General features: G+C 38.7%; 1 long non-coding RNA gene across 2 annotated transcripts; it reads left to right on the forward strand.

Moving 5' to 3' along the window:
* The first annotated feature begins 1,808 nt into the window (after positions 1 to 1,808).
* Positions 1,809 to 10,194, forward strand: LOC142181219 (uncharacterized). 2 transcript variants are annotated; one of them, XR_012709739.1, is made up of 3 exons: positions 1,809 to 2,190; positions 3,067 to 9,042; positions 9,912 to 10,194. It is a non-coding gene; the product is annotated as an uncharacterized LOC142181219 (long non-coding RNA). The 2 variants fall into 2 exon arrangements; XR_012709738.1 differs by having other exon boundaries at positions 3,067 to 10,194.
* The last annotated feature ends 6,782 nt before the right edge of the window (positions 10,195 to 16,976 follow it).

Below are 16,976 nucleotides of genomic sequence, written 5' to 3' on the forward strand. Positions count from 1 at the left end.
ATACACAATATAATCTCACTAGGACCCGGTGTCATGAATCTGAGCCTCTAGAATACAGAATATCATCCTAATACATGGTATATCCAAAGTCTGATAATGCGGAAATAAAGAGATAGGATAGGAGGGAGAAGATCAATGGCTGCGAACGCCGTGCAGCTACCTCGATACTCCCAGAAGCTGGATCTGCTGATCAACTGGATCTACTGAGCCTGAGACTGCCCTGGATCTGCACACAAGGTGCAGGGAGTAAAGTGAGTACTCCGACCAAGTGAGTAATAAAAGTAACTACAGTCCGAAGATAAGAAAATCCAGTAAATACACAAAGTAAGCTAAAATCCAAATATACAGCAACATATGGAACTGAGCAGCTAAACAACAGTATAAATAGAAATACATGAATGCAATGCAATGCATATGATGGTACATTCCAGTACCCACTGCGGCGTGCAACCCGAGCCATCCATATTTATTTATCGTCGACGGCGCTCACTGGTGGTGTGTACAGACTCCGGAGGGGCTCGTACAGCCCAAGCGCAATATCTTGGTCAGTCATTGTTACCTGACCGGTCAGCCATTGTTACCTGACCAATTTATATCATACAGTGCCATTGTTACCACTGTTCAAGTATATCATCCAGTGTCATTGTTACCACTATTTCAAGTATATCACACAGTGTCATTGTTACCACTGTTTCAAGTATATCACACAGTGTCATTGTTACCACTGTTTCAAGTATATCACATAGTGTCATTGTTACCACTGTTTCAAGTCACTTTATAATCAGTCCAGAAAATAATATAATAAGCCCCTTGGGCATTTACAAAACAGAAGTTCCCAGGAAAATATGCCATAAATAAATTAATGAGAGCCCGAAAGTGAGGTGTCACGTCCCGCAGTATTACATTACGGTGATGTCACGTTTTGCAGTGTTAAGTTACGATGATGTTGCACCCTAAAGTATTGTACGTTAAAATTTTATTTTCAGTTAACCGATGTAAGACTCGGGGATGAGATCATCTTGACGTTAACGTACTTGCGCTATTTATAGCAAGCAATAAATAAGTGTTATAAAGAATAAAGGGGTACACGGATTAAAGAAAATAAGTTTCGTTGAAAGTGGTCAATTTGGAATAGAATACGGGTCGAGCAATAATACACGATAATTATGAAATACTACCATGTAAGGTACAACATGACCATGATAGTAAAGTATATAAAGTGTATTAAAAGTGAGTAGTATTTTAACTAATTTGAGATAATTGGTTAATTATTCATTTAAGTGGGTAAGTGTAGAAATTGTCTTGTCCACGTGGGACCATGACAACTAAACTAAACTATGACTAATATGTGTGCTACGTTGGTGTCATACTTTGGGAGCAAGAAGTCTTGCTAAGCATTAATTATAAATGGGGCCTACCAACCAAGACACTTAAAGAATTCATTTTGAAACTAGAGAAATCATTTTTGAAACTCAAGCCTTTGGATTTAGGCTTGCTAAGAACGGTGGAACTCACCATTTTTCAAAGACCTCTTTATCTTAGAACTTTTTCATGCGAGATATCATATGACCATGGTAGTGTAATATATAAAGTATATATGAAGTATTTTTAAAAAATAAATAGAATTTTAAGTAATTTGTGATAATTTTTAAATTATACGGGTAATGGATTAATTACCGGATAATAAAATATTACTCGGTTACCTAATAAGTGGATAAGATTAAATTCCTTCCCCTAAGAAAATGTGGCAGAAGGCCACTACTTAAGAAAATGACTCATATTGATTATGAGTAGGTGGCTGCCATACATCAATTAATTGTTAACAAGGCAAGACTTGGTAAATGTCTTGGTTCCATGTTCTTTTGGAGGAGTCAGAACGTTCTTTAAGTTCCAAATATACATCATATGTCAAAGTCTCCATTTTTCATTTTGAAAAAGGATCAACGTACTCATTCCTCAAAGAAAGGCAAAAAAATCAAGAAGCTTGAAGCTTGAAATTGGAGTTGCATTCTTACGTTTAGTGCTTCAAGAATCCAGAAGCTTAGAAATTTCGTTCAAAAATATTCAAAGAGGCAGAAGCAGTTTCGTTCAAGAATTTTAAAAGCAGAAGCTTGATTCGATTTTTGGGTTCTAAATTCAATCCACGAAGGTTTCCAATGGGATAATTATACGGAGTTGTTCTTACTCAAGGTATGTTAAGGCTATCCCTTCTTTCTTTTGGCATGATCCATACGATATGAACAAAACGTGCAAATGCACAAATTCCATAAGTGAATCTACTCATAGAAGTAGTAGAAATATCTATGTTCTTTAATTCCCATGTGTCGTAATATTTTATCATTTGTTCATGGGTCTTAGAAAAATATGAAAGTTGAAAAGAGTTTACTTTATGATATTACTCAGAGGCAAAATGGTCTTATGACATTCCGAATAATTTTATTGACGTACTTTTTATGCACTGCATTCATGTGCACTGACTCATGACCAGATGGCGTTATATACGCATATATACGTAAATATATGTGTATGGGATATGGGAAAAGGTTATGGCGTTATATACGCACCACCACCTGGTCAGCTGGTATATGATGATGTTGTTGCCCACAATGGCTGAAATATGATTCACACGGCGTTATATACACATATATGGGTATGTATTCAAATGGCGTTATACACGCATATATATGTACGTATATACGCGTATATATGTATATATATATGTATATGGGATATGGGAAAGGTTATGGCGTTATATACGCACCACCACCTGATCAGCTGGTATACGATGATGATTTTGCCCACAGTGGCCGATATGATATGATGGGATGCCCTCAGAGGCTGATGATGTTATGAAACATATACCTATGCACGACATGACATTCATACGCATATGCATGACGCTGAAAGTAATTTATGATTTACAAAGTTATTCAGACGTACGGGTTGAGTCATGTACTCCATATGTCTTCCATGTCTCCTATGTATTTATTTATGTGCCTTACATACTCGGTACATTATTCGTACTAACGTCCCTTTTGCCTGGGGACACTGCGTTTCATGCCGCAGGTCCTGATAGACAGGTCGAGAGCCTTCCAAGTAGGCTATCAGCTCAGCGAAAGATGTTGGTGCGCTCCATTTGCTTCGGAGCTGCGTATTTGGTTAGTATGATTTAGACGTCTATTGTTTGGTATGGCGGGACTCTGTTCCGACCTTTGTGACACTTATGTATTCTTATAGGCTTGTAGACATATGTCTTATACGGGAAGGATTGTACGGCCTTGTCGGCCTATATTTTGAGTTTATAAATGATTATATTGGCCTATTAGGCTCGTATGTTACGTGTATATGATGATGTAATAAGAAAGATACGTTACATTGGTACTCGGTTGAGTAAGGTACCGAGTGCCCGTCGTGGCCCATCGGTTTGGGTTGTGACAAAAGTGGTATCAGAGCAGTTCTATCCTAGGAAGTCTACAAGTCGTGTCTAGTAGAGTCTTGTTTATGGGTGTGTCGTGCACCACACTTATAAGCATGAGGCTACAGGGCATTTAGGACTGTCACTCTTTCTTCTTACTCTAGATCGTGTGGTAGAGCTCACTTATAAGAATCCAAGTTCTGAAATTCTATTTTATTCGTAATAAGATGATGCCTGCTAACAATGTTTGTAATTGAGGCAGAGGAACATAAGCCTTTTGAGTTATAGTCAATTGTAACAGAGGTATATACAATTGGTCGCACCCATTCCAGATATGCCCTATGGGGATTAACAGAAGTAGTATAAGAAGATATGATGGATGAATTGGTTGCGTCAGTTGACATTTCCGTGGGATATTGCAAATATGCTAATAGATCTCTTTATGAGACACCTAGATGGTGCACTCTAAAGTAGTGCAGCCAGATATGAGTACTACAAAGACTTGCACTATAAGCCTTGAAGGGATAAATATTACCTTAGTGTGGCTCGCGTCCCTAGTAAAGCGAAAACGTTAAGTAACTTGAAGAGCCACTGGATGGAGCAAAGGAAAGCTAAAAGCGAAAGAATGTCGTATTAAAGTTTTCACAAGAAAAGGGATATGCAAAAAAAAAATATTAGCAGAGTAATGAGAAGATAGATAAGGAAGCATTATGAATAAGGTATGACACGTGGATGAAAACGGTAGAGTGTTACAGAACCTATGGTCAAATGAAGGAAGAGACGAAAGGTGATGGGCCTTAAGACAACAAAAGAGTATAGGCCATAAGGTTATATCCTCATTTCAAGAAATAAGTTCGTGACTCCAACATGACTACCAGAGGGGAAAGTTAATCCCCAAAGTAATAGAAATTAGTATGGGCTGGTAAACAAGATAAACTAAGTATGAATTAGGGACTGAATGATTGGAAAGTACTCAGCATAATGGTAATTTTAGATTTCGTTCCGGCGGTAATATAATGGACAACAGAAGAAGATTCATGAGAAATTCTGAGAATAATCATTCAGGAAGACGCTTCACTAAAGCAAGCAATGGAAGCAAAGTTAATCTTAAGGGAATGTATGAGCCAGTTACACTAAGTGTCACCGTCGTGAGTAAGGAATTTTTTTTTCATTGGTACAGAAGGATTACTGCAAGGCGAGTAAGGGTCATCGATGATGTGAAAAGACGCCGAAGATGAAGAGGTAGAACATCTATAGGATGGTCATCGTAGCTCCAACTCTTAGTACTCCACTAAAGGGGGGAGTATGGAATGATGTGGCATTAAGTCAGAATTAAGTGAATGATAAAGGAAGAATGCGATAAAAATGAGAAAGGGATGAGATGATTAAATGTTACAGATATTCTATGGTTCCAGAACATTATGTAAGCACGACGTCAAGAAAAGGAAGTAAGGGTTCCTGCCCGGGATGCCGTTGATAGATAAGGAGCCAGTACGTGAGGTAAGTTAAGATAGATGAAATAACCCAAGAAAGATTACGTGAATATGGATATGAGAATAGGCCAACGAATAGTTAGTAGTTGATTTAGGAAGAGCCTAATAATTACTAGACAAGAGGTTACAGAAAAATCAATAGATTGTGCAAGATAAACAGAATGAACCCCAACATAGGGAATTCAGCCTCGCAGTATGACATTATAATACTTGAGATATGTTCATATGGGGAAGTTAAAAGGATATTGTACGAGTTCTATGGAAATAAAAGAGAGTGCCAGTGGGAAGACAATCAAAATATAAGTTTAAAAGCAACCCACAAGCTCCAGGGCGTGGAGGTAAGTAACTACGGATAGGTATAGGCAAGAACGGACATCAGGAGGTCCGTCGAGTATACAATGTAATAAGCCCACAGCTATACAAGAGTCAGAGAATGCTCCCTAAGTACTACAATGAAGGACTAGCTGAGGAAATGAGGAAAAAGGCTTCAACCTAAGCACAGTGACCTAAAGAGAAAATGGTCTTGTAACAATAATTTCACAACAACATTGTACGTCCTCCATAAGAAAGAGGAATCTACCGTGGGTAGTGAACGGGAAGTAAAAATCAAAAGAAATATTCGAAGATCATATGAGTTGTACGGAAATTCCGGCAAGCGTGGGAGACTAAGCTAAGCAAAGTATACACACAACAAGGAGGAAGAAAGATAAGGAAAGGTAAAAGCTTACGTTAAAAGAAAGATGAGAAGGAACGAAAGGAATTATTTGATCAATGATACCAAGTTAGTCACGTTATTATACACTCAAGATTTTAGAAAATTATCCATGGAGCATATATATGGAAATCGTACAACCGTAAAAGACTCTGGTATAAGTTGAAAAGAAGGAATTAAGTTCAGGTTATAGAAAAGGATTGAATTGTTGGATGATGGTATCATGGGTATTCCATAACGCCCATGAAAGGCTAAGGTAATAACTGATACCATGAGCCACAGATAGGAAGATAGCTTAAGCCTATGTAAAGGCTAATCAAAAGGAAGAGGAAACTAAAGAATTACATCACCGAAGTAAATCAGGAATCTGATTATTGGACCTAGAAAAATTATAGAAGTTGTGCTGGAGAAGATGACAGAATAGCTCTTAATAGCAGACGTTCAATAGAAACAACACAACGACTATAATCTATAATGGCTCTACAAGGAAGCCAGTTGGAAGAAGTACCAGCCTCATAAGAAGTCAGTACGAAGCTCCCACCGGATTGTGTATGCACCAAAGGTGTAAAAAATTATAATAGAGCTTCAAGTATAGACGTGAATTGTACCTATGTGGAAGGGAGGTCATGAAAGAGATAGAAGATACAATGTAAGATTTTAAGGTAAGAAGGTAGAGGTGAACAGCGTGTGAGATACTCAAAGGCAAAGTATGTGAATAGTCCATACATCGGATAAAAGGCTAGATGTGTTGGGATTCAATATCCAGGAATGACAGTGGCATATCTCACAGCCTATGGTTTCTCGGTATCGAGAAACCTAAGTAAGAGAGTAAAAAAGAGTGAGAAATGATATAATGTTTTGCCTGATATCCAGAATAACATAAGGAAATCAATGGTGCAAGCAAGTTGAATAAAAGTTGCGAGTAGTATAAACAGATATGTGTAGGTCGCAAGATAAGGAATGGTAAAGAGACAGAGTTCTGGAAGACAAGAACAAGGATAAGAAAAGGCGAGTAAGAAGGTGACGAGAATGGATAAGTCCTCGGAATTAAGCCCATGAAAACAAGAAGAGCTGATGGTTTCTCTAAGTTATAGAAAGCTCAGTATAGCCTGAATAAACTCAAAGGAGTCTAAGACTAGTAGCATTTAGAAAAGATGGAATGCTGCCCTGATAGTACAATGAAGGTATAATTGTGATGGATAAAGGATGGCGTTTAGGCTTTCGAGTGAGTAATGATTGAAGAGGCTTTCATGGATTGTACGAGATTAAAATACCCACATAAGTAAATCACATTGGGATGCCATGAGATACGGTTATGAAAGCAGGGTATCGCCCCAGGTGGATCAATCTAATCATTTCAGATGTTCCTCGATAAAACATGAATCCTAGCAGTAATATTACATAAAATGTTAAGTTATCAAGGGTAGACTATGGATCAAAATTGAGGTGAATCAATAATGGATGGATAGAAATTATAAAGTATGAGAAGAGATTAAGCCGTCATTCTTAAAGATGAACAGTAATGTGGAGGCATTAGAGGACATAGATTTATACGTACGAGATAAGCAATGAAAGTAACCTGAGATTGGGTAGCAGACCTCAGTAACGAGAAATAGAGGTAAGTGTTATGGTATAGTATGACCTATGTAGATGCAGTAAAGTCATACGAATGGATAACCATGTCTATAAAATAAGATATAGCAGTATTCGTATGTTCGACAAAATACCAAGAAAAAAACTTCAGGATTGGCTAAAAACTAGAGGAAAAAAGGAAAGGAGAGTTGCATAAGGACACGTACATGGTCAGTATCGTATGAGCTGCATGATGGGAGGTAGCAACAGTTATGAGATTGGAAAGTATTTGATCACAAGTCATGGCATGGGAAAGAGGCCTAAAGGGAGGAATACCCTGGCCTTTGGACTTATTCATAGAACAGTTGCCTAGATGGCAAGAGGACTACTAAAGTATTCGCAAGAGCTATGGGATATGAGAACGATAAGCACATCAGTCAACATTCGAGGACGAATGTTCCAAAGGGGGGAATGATGTTACACCCCATATTTTCGTACATGAAAATACGCCATAAATAAATTAATGAGAGCCCGAAAGTGAGGTGTCACATCCCGCAGTATTACATTACAGTGATGTCACATTTTGCAGTGTTAAGTTACGATGATGTTGCACCCTAAAGTATTGTATGTTAAAATTTTATTTTCAATTAACCGATGTAAGACTCGGGGATGAGATCATCTTGACGTTAACGTACTTGCGCTATTTATAGCAAGCAATAAATAAGTGTTATAAAGAATAAAGGGGTACACGGATTAAAAAAAACAAGTTTCGTTGAAAGTGGTCAATTTGGAATAGAATACGAGTCGAGCAATAATACACGATAATTATGAAATACTACCATGTAAGGTACCATATGACCATGATAGTAAAGTATATAAAGTGTATTAAAAGTGAGTAGTATTTTAACTAATTTGAGATAATTGGTTAATTATTCATTTAAGTGGGTAAGTGTAGGAATTGTCTTGTCCACGTGGGACCATGACAACTAAACTAAACTATGACTAATATGTGTGCTATGTTGGTGTCATACTTTGGGAGCAAGAAGTCTTGCTAAGCATTAAATATAAATGGGACCTACCAACCAAGACATTTAAAGAATTCATTTTGAAACTAGAGAAATCATTTTTGAAACTCAAGCCTTTGGATTTAGGCTTGCTAAGAACGGTGGAACTCACCATTTTTCAAAGACCTCTTTATCTTAGAACTTTTTTATGTGAGATATATATGACCACGGTAGTGTAATATATAAAGTATATATGAAGTATTTTAAAAAAATAAATAAAATTTTAAGTAATTTGTGATAATTTTTAAATTATACGGGTAATGAATTAATTACCAGGTAACAAAATATTACCCGGTTAACTAATAAGTGGATAAGATTAAATTCCTTCCCCTAAGAAAATGTGGCAGAAGGCCACTACTTAAGAAAATGACTCATATTGATTATGAGTAGGTGTCTGCCATACATCAATTAATTGTTAACAAGGCAAGACTTGGTAAATGTCTTGGTTCCATGTTCTTTTGGAGGAGTCAGAACGTTCTTTAAGTTCCAAATATACATCATATGTCAAAGTCTCCATTTTTCATTTTGAAAAAGGATTAACGTACTCATTCCTCAAAGAAAGGCAAAAAAATCAAGAAGCTTGAAGCTTGAAATTGGAGTTGCATTCTTACGTTTAGTGCTTCAAGAATCCAGAAGCTTAGAAATTTCGTTCAAAAATATTCAAAGAGGCAGAAGCAGTTTCGTTCAAGAATTTTAAAAGCAGAAGCTTAATTCGATTTTTGGGTTCTAAATTCAATCCACGAAGGTTTCCAATGGGATAATTATACGGAGTTGTTCCTACTCCAGGTATGTTAAGGCTATCCCTTCTTTCTTTTGGCATGATCCATACGATATGAACGAAACGTGCAAATGCACAAATTCCATAAGAGAATCTACTCATAGAAGTAATAGAAATGTCTATGTTCTTTAATTCCCATGTGTCATAATATTTTATCATCTGTTCATGGGTCTAAGAAAAATATGAAAGCTGAAAAGAGTTTACTTTATGATATTACTCAGAGGCAAAATGGTCTTATGACATTCCGAATAATTTTATTAACGTACTTTTTATGCACTGCATTCATGTGCACTGACCCATGACTAGATGGCGTTATATACGCGTATATACGTAAATATATGTATATGGGATATGGGAAAAGGTTATGGCGTTATATACGCACCACCACCTGGTCAGCTGGTATATGATGATGTTGTTGCCCACAGTGGCTGAAATATGATTCAAACGGCGTTATATACACATATATGGGTATGTATTCAAATGGCGTTATATACGCATATATATGTATGTATTCAAATGGCGTTATATACGCGTATATATGTAGATATATATATGTATATGGGATATGAGAAAGGTTATGGCGTTATATACGCACCACCACCTGATCAGCTGGTATACGATGATGATTTTGCCCACAGTGGCCGATAAGATATGATGGGATGCCCTCAGAGGCTGATGATGTTATGAAACATATACCTATGCACGACATGACATTCATACGCATATGCATGACGCTGAAAGTAATTTATGATTTACAAAGTTATTCAGACGTACGGGTTGAGTCATGTACTCCATATGTCTTACATGTCTCCTATGTATTTATTTATGTACCTTACATACTCGGTACATTATTCGTAATGACGTCCCTTTTGCCTAGGGACACTGTGTTTCATGCCCGCAGGTCCTGATAGACAGGTCGAGAGCCTTCCAAGTAGGCTATCAGCTCAGCGGAAGATGTTGGTGCGCTCCATTTGCTTCGGAGCTGCGTATTTGGTTAGTATGATTTAGACGTCTATTGTTTGGTATGGCGGGACTCTGTTCCGACCTTTATGACACTTATGTATTCTTAGAGGCTTGTAGACATATGTCTTATACGGGAAGGATTGTACGGCCTTATCGGCCTATATTTTGAGTTTATAAATGATTATGTTGGCCTATTAGACCCGTATGTTACGTGTATATGATGATCACAGAAGACTTGTATAGAAGATTGGTACTCGGTTGAGTAAGGTACCGGGTGCCCGTCGTGGCCCATCGGTTTGGGTTGTGACACTTGGGCATTTACAAAACAGAAGTTCCCAGCCCGGAGTACATTTAAAAATATCATTTAAGTTTTAACCACTTAGAATTATGGCTGAGTTTGCAAAACACCATTTAAAACCTTGGACTAAAATTAAATGATATGCAAATCAAGCTAAGCAGTAATATCAATCCTCGAAGGATTTTACAAATCGGCACAAGGCCCCAAACATGGCATCAAGCCCCGTAATATCAATGAAGTATGTGTATCAATCACCAGTATAGTATAAACATCACATGGGATGGACCAAGTCACAATCCCCAATAGTATCCGACCCCGCACTCGCCATGGAGTGCATGTCACGCCTCAATATAGCGTTACGATGTGAAAGTCCGGGGTTTCAAACCCTCAGAACAGCATTTACATCTATTACTCACCTCAAGACGGCCAAAAGTCTACTCCGCGATGCCCTTTCCTTTCGAATCGACCTCCTCGTGCGTCGAATCTTGCCAAAACCACAAGAAATATATTACAATAGGCTAAGGGAATATAACTCAATCGAAAAGACTCGAAAAATATCGAAAATCACGAAATTTGCAAAACCTGAGCCCCGAGCCCACTTCTCGAAAAATTACGAAAGTCATATCACCGGATTCCTTGTCTCACCACGAGTCCGTACATATAAAATTTACCAAAATCGGAGTTCAAATGACCCCTCAAATCTTCATTTTAGAATTTCAATCTCAAGCCCTAATTTCTTCTAATTTGGCTATGTTTTCATGGATTTCAAGGATGATTCTTCAATAAAATCATGTATTTAACTCATAAAACTTACCTCCAATCGATCTCAGTTGAAACTCCCTTCAATCCCCGTCCAAAAGCTCTCAAAATGACTGAAAATAGTGGAAAAATGACCCAAAATCGGATATAACCTCACTGCCCAGATTTTTCGCAATTACTGTTCACCCGCGCGGTACTGTTCACGCGCGGGTTACTGTTCACTGCTGCTAAAAAAATGCACCAGCAGCCAATTTAAATTGCAGCACATCCATTTTTCAGTAACATGGCTCTAACTCCATCATACGAACTCGGAATTAGACGATTCTTGTTCCTATGTGTCACAAATAATAATACAAACACAACCCTTTAATTGAAACTCAATTCGGAGCTCATTTGCCCAGTGCGATGTCCATTTCGCTCGTTAAACAATTACTCATATTTCGCGTCAAAAACCTTATCGCGACTTGATGAAATTAGACCAAAATTTCCAGATCAGTCCTTTAATTCATTATCAAAATTACAGAAGTCTCGGAATCAAATTTGGATCTCTAGAACTAAAAATGAACCTTTAGATCATTACATTTATGCTCAGAACGGCAAAAAATTTCCAAAAACTCTTCCAAAATTTGTCCGAGCCTCATGGGATTCCAACAAAGTATACTAACTAGTCCCATAATATAACACAAACTTAGTTGTTCCTTGAATCACCAAAAACAACGCAAAAATACTAAATTCACCACGGATTCAAGCCTAAGAACTTTGAAACATCAAATTTTCACATTCGATGTCGAAACACGTCAAAACTAGTTCGAATGATCTCAAATTTTGCAGACAAGTCCAAAATGATATAATGAAGCTACAGCAACTCTCAGAATTCCATTCCGAGTCTCGGATCAAAATCTTACCTATCAACCGGAATTCACCAAAATACTAAATTTGCCAATTCAAGCTTAATTCTACACCGGTCATCACAAAAATATTCCGGACACACTCCTAAGTCCCAAATCACCTAACAAAGCTATCCGAACCATATAATTTGCATTTCGAGCGCTCTAACAGATAAGTCAATATCCGGTTGACTTTTCCAACTTAAGCTTCCTTAAAAGAGACTAAGTATCTCAAACCTTACCAAAATCATTCAGGAATGACTTCAAATTTTGCACACAAGTCACATTCGACATTACGGACTTGCCCAAACTTTCGGAATCGCATTCCGACCCAGATATCAAAATTTCCACTTCCGGTCGAATTTTCTCAAAAACCTTCAAATTTCTATATTTAGCCAAACGGCTCCAAAATGACCTACGGACCTCCGAATTCACTTCCGATCGCGCTCCCAAATCCAGAATCACCATACGGAGCTACTCCTAGTCTCGGAATTCCAAACGGACATCAATAACACTGAAATGCATTTTAAGCCAAACTGATGCAATTTCTTCTAAAATGCTATCTTCCACAATAGGCGCCAAAACGCTCCCGGGTTATCCAAAACCCGATCCGGGCATACGCCCAAGTACGAAATCATCATATGAACCTGTTGGAACCTTCAGATCCCAATTCCGAGGTCTTTTACTCAAAATTCCAATCCTAGTTCATTTCTTCAATTTTAAGCTTTCAAAATGAGAATTTCCATTTAGATTTGACTCCAAACTTCCTGAATTTTAATTCTGACCATACACTCAAGTCAATATACCTGAGATGAAGCTGCTCATGGCCTCAAACTGCTGAATGACGCGCCGGAGCTCAAAACGACCGATCGGGTCGTTACAATCTCCCCCACTTAAACATATGTTCGTCCTCGAACGTGCTGAGAACTACACTAAAGTAGTCTGAAATAACTTATTTAACACCTCATGCACCTTCCCATGCTAGCAACACTTAGTTGAGCACATTAGCTCGACAACTATGTAGGTATACTCCCTTATTCAAGCAAATAAGCCATTAGATCCAATTCCAACATCCTGAATTTAATAACAAGCCTGTTTCCATCATACGACCACCATATCAATCTCCACACGCTATACCCAACATGGCTGCATAACTTTGCTGAATTCACACTTTGCATCACTTTACTCATAGGACCACAATAACATTCTTTAAACATAATAGTCGAAATTCCACAAATCTGATGCTCCCATTGCGTCTCATGACCTGCATAGGTCTTGCTCTAGTTTTTACAATACCGATACGACTGAAGAGATGTCCCGAAATTCATAATCAACTGTTGAATCAACAATTCATTGGATCTATACTCCTAACAAGTTCCATTACCTTGTCTCAAACCAAAGAATGATCTTTGCTATATAATATACTTCATATAATCAGTTTGCACTGAACCCAAATCTAGTAACCTCGTCTCACCCAGTACGAACTGCTCAGGCAATAAGTCACCTCGGACATAATCAAAAAATCCCACAAGACGCCATAATGTGCCAGTGGGCTACCAATTCGAACGCGATACATAAGGAAGGCGAACTCTGAGAGGAACTACTCAACTCACACACTAACATTGACTTCCTCAAAAAACAAGGAAACAGAACACATAAAAGCAAATATGGGCAATGAACTGAACATCACACTGTTGCGGCACGCAACCCAATCCAAACAAGATACCCATGGCGGCGTGCCACTCGATCCACATATAGGACTCACATAAGGAGATACACGTCGAGCTTAATAGCTCACCACATCCAAATACCGAATATCGGTCATAAACACACTAAGGTGCATAATACCATTCCCAAGGAAACATATAGCGTTATAGGCTACAACTCAAGCACAACTGAGGTGCGATACATGATCTAAGTCTCAAGCGCCATCCTGCTCATATAACATCACCGCTGAGCGGAACCTCAACACATAAGGAATTTACCAAGCCGTCTCACAACTCATACATCGCAATATATCTTTACATGAATTATCTGACCACGAAATAAGACCGCGACTATCCTTCCATAAAGAGCGCATTGCTGAAATAAACACAACTGGCCTAACGTAAGCCTCACTTCCACATTTAAATCTATCCCACGACCTCAAGTCGATCCTGATCGTGCCAAGCTAGGCCAATAATATTTCACAGGTCTATAACCCAATAAGCAGAGTGCCCTCCAGGCATAAATTCTCAAATGGATGATATTACCAAAATCCTCATACTTGGTTAAAATTTCTAATTAATCAAGTGACTACATGTCACACTTATACAATCTTCCCGCGGGACAAGCTCCCACCATCTTCCGAAATAATTAACAGGCCTGCACATTCAAACCACCGGCTGCACTAACACTGAAAAGCAATCAGGAATCCTTAACCAGGATGCAAGGCCTTTCTCACAGAACACCGATCTCAGGTGATACTGACGCCAATACCCATATTATTCAAAACACTGAAACTCCTTTCCTGCTCATCCGAGCTCTTGACATCACATTCATTGACCAAACCGCGACCTTGGTCCTTACTTCAAATTCCATACCACTCACTGCACCTCATGTGCCTATATACGATAGACACAATCTCCATCACAACTTTGGAACCGACGATAGGCTAATACTTCATCACATAAGACCTTCCATTTAACTCACTTCAGGAGAACTATAGCAATATACAGGCGAATTCTCATAACCGTCGAATATGCCAATCTCTAAGTAGTGGTCCAAGCCGCCATAACCCTTTCCGGGATCCGCCTACTCATAACAGGCCCTAACAGAAGAATAATTCAGAATAATATCAATCACTATGGCCGACAAGCCTCACACGCACCGCCACAAATCACATGCATAACTCGATCACGCTGAACGAACCGATCACTGACACCAATATGCCAACTCAACTATGGCTAATCAATCTACTTCCTTCCAGTTTATCCTTGATTGCCTTAGAAATAATAATATCTCCCTTCAACACCTAACTTATTCCAACCGCACTCACCCCGAGTGACCTTAAATCATGAGACCATGCTGTCTCAAAAACCATGACCATTTCATGTCTCTCAATGCTACACCGCAAGTCAAAACATCATAGAACATTCTGTGTCTTTCTTCATAAGCTGCTTCAAAAGCTTGACTCTTAACTGTACTTATAGACTCAGAATCATCAGGCACCACACTTTGCCTCTTGAATTCACTAGGACCGCTATTGAGAGCCACCCAGCTCTGACTTGGCCCCGAATGCAACCAACTCTACTGAATTTTATAACATATGAATACCATCTCGATAAAGCACCTAACAGAATCACTTTCCTCGAAGCCTGCACCTATACGAGGCATAAATCATGAATCTTCCCTCAAGTCTAAATATGAGCCAATAAGGCTAACCATAGCATGCATCCAACAATTCATTTACTCAAATTACCACTCATGGTCCTTTTCCGTAGCTGCAATAACCCACCAATATGCCAATAACCAGAATTCACGCAGGTAATAAACTGTGCAATCATCTAATCAACAGCAAGCTCCCCAACTTGGCTCGAAGCCATAGATCACAACACATATACTCTATTGTTGTCGTAATATCATGGTGAGATTAAACTCACTCCATCATAAGCTCGTGGAAACACGAATCATCTGGAATTTTAACTCTTCTGCAATTCTTGCATTTACTCACACAACAGTTAAGCCCACTCTCTAGGCGACCAATTTTTTTTTTTACTAAGTCCTAAATTTTTCAAAAATTTCGGCAGAGCCTCCTTTGTAATTGGTCCTATCCACCTGCCAGAGAATCACCAAAACCATCCTAACAACACATCCACAACTTGACAAAGCATCACAATGCATATCAATTACATAAATCTAAATTGATACATGGACATGCGTTGCACCTATTTGAATCATAACACATAGAAAATACCCTTCAACCCTCCATTATTGGGCTATTCAACCAAGTTGGAACATATTCTTTCTTTAATATTTTCGACCTTCAAGGTGGTCTCCTTGACTCAACGATTTCGTCATAATACATTTACGGAAGCGATCTTAGCTCCCAGACTTATCTAACTAGGAGACACGAAAAATATTCTTCACGCGCCCATAACTCGGGCTACTCAATAGATCACAATAAAAAACGAATCACTTAACAGTTCATTTACTATCCAGTAGGTTTCTTCGCCACTACCAAGTCGTACAAATACACCTCGCAACACTAACATACTCATCACGTGGATATCCAACCGCCATTCCGGCTAACAAGGACAATAATGAACATATGAGTTCAAAACACTTGCTCCCAAAATCAGCACCTCGGTGCTCAAGCCATTGGCAAAGATTTGGCCTCAAGTCCTCCAGACTGGTCTAACTTCAAACTCACAGAGATTACACCTCGCCCCTCGATCGGGGAATCAAAGCCATCGAGACACATCTGATACTGAGCACTCGTTGGTGCATACGATCACGCGGAAGGAATATCAAAAGTTTCTTTTCAAGCTGAATCAAGGACGCACAATAAGAATTCAAGAATGTGAAGTTTTCCTAAAGGTTCGGCAGCCTCTCGAGGATAAGTACAGACGTCTCCGTACCGATCCACGAGACTCTACTAAACCGGCTCATGACTCGCGAGACCAAGTAACCTAGGCTCTGATACCAACTTGTCACGACCCAAATCCCGGGCGTGATGGCGCCCAACACACTACTAGGCAAGCCCGACCATTATTCAACACTTAACCCAATTTATCAAAAATAGCGGAAGGAAATATCAATTAAGCAAGATTAAAGTACTGAAGAATTTAACAAAATACACAATATCATCTCACTAGGACCAAGTGTCACGAATCTGAGCCTCTAGAATACAAAATATCATCCTAATACATGGTATATCCAAAGTCTGATAATGCGGAAATAAAGAGATAGGATAGGAGGGAGAAGATCAATGGCTGCGAACACCGTGCAGCTACCTCGATACTCCCAGAAGCTGGATCTACTGATCAACTGGATC

Source organism: Nicotiana tabacum, chromosome 5, assembly GCF_000715075.1.
Source record: "Nicotiana tabacum cultivar K326 chromosome 5, ASM71507v2, whole genome shotgun sequence".
Taxonomy (NCBI): Eukaryota; Viridiplantae; Streptophyta; class Magnoliopsida; order Solanales; family Solanaceae; genus Nicotiana; species Nicotiana tabacum.